This window comes from Pterocles gutturalis, unplaced genomic scaffold, assembly GCF_000699245.1.
Source record: "Pterocles gutturalis isolate BGI_N339 unplaced genomic scaffold, ASM69924v1 scaffold6067, whole genome shotgun sequence".
In the NCBI taxonomy this organism is placed as follows: Eukaryota; Metazoa; Chordata; class Aves; order Pterocliformes; family Pteroclidae; genus Pterocles; species Pterocles gutturalis.
Window position 1 is genome coordinate 25,126 of NW_010115150.1, and position 927 is coordinate 26,052.

At 53.6% G+C, this 927-nt stretch overlaps 1 protein-coding gene across 1 annotated transcript in view; it reads left to right on the plus strand.

Moving 5' to 3' along the window:
* Positions 1-927, plus strand: part of LOC104462919 (receptor-type tyrosine-protein phosphatase S-like) — a gene marked incomplete at its 5' end in the record, with an annotated part of 33,602 nt that overhangs the window by 24,826 nt on the left and 7,849 nt on the right. The gene's annotated exons all lie outside the window — the stretch shown is intronic.

The following is a 927-nucleotide window of genomic DNA, read 5'->3' on the forward strand; positions in this document are numbered from 1 at the left end:
ACCAGCAGCTGAAATTACCGAGTACCCTTGAGGACTGGCAGGCAATTCAGCGCGGATCGCGCCTCGCCAACACGAGCAGCGATGTCTATTGCTCCAGCAGGGTGAGGACGAGCAACCCAATTTCATCTTGGTACCGCTCCCCACCCTTGGCTGCCCCTGGAGACACGAGTTAAGCATTCTGTATGCGGTTAATCATCGGCTGGCAGGTTTCTGCCACCCTTACCAGCCGCTCTGCTGTCGTTACGAACGGGCCAGATCGCCAAGCAGCGCGGATCCTCCGCTCTCCAAAGCTGAACCTGCGCAGCGGTGCCAGTGTCCGTTTTAACTTCAGAGCAGCTTTCTCCTGCCATGTCCCAGTCACCCTCTTCACTCTGGCAGTGCCTCCTGCCACTCGTATCGAACCCCTCAAGCAAGGACACAGGCAAGCAGCTGGAACTCAATAGCCTGGAACTCATGCGAAGAGGGGAGAAAAAAACAACCCACTCCTAAAAATGACAGCGGGCAATTTATAGCAAGCCAAAGCCTGTAATTTCCAAGCCTTTCCTGGCTGAATCAAGCCTCGGTTTATTCCTTACTTTGTCCAGCTGTAGCTCAGTGCCTGGGACTGGGCTATGGGCTGCGCATGGACCAGGTGCGTTTGCTCCCGGACTGGGGGCGTTCTGGGACAAGGACTTGGCTTTGTCCTGTTTGAGAAGTGAATCAAGAGCAGGACTTTTGCTCCTCTTGGCGACAGTCATCAGAAGACTGCAGTTTCAAAGCTTTGAAATTCAGTCTCTTTAATATCTCTTGCAAGAAGTTGTCTCCCTGCAATGCAGCCCTTCGAGGCAGGAGCTTTAGCTGGGAAGAACTTGCAAAGAGCCTTTTACTCCCAGCTGTGATCCTAACCCAGCAAACCGTGACGGCTCCTCCGCAGAGGAGTTATCTCTA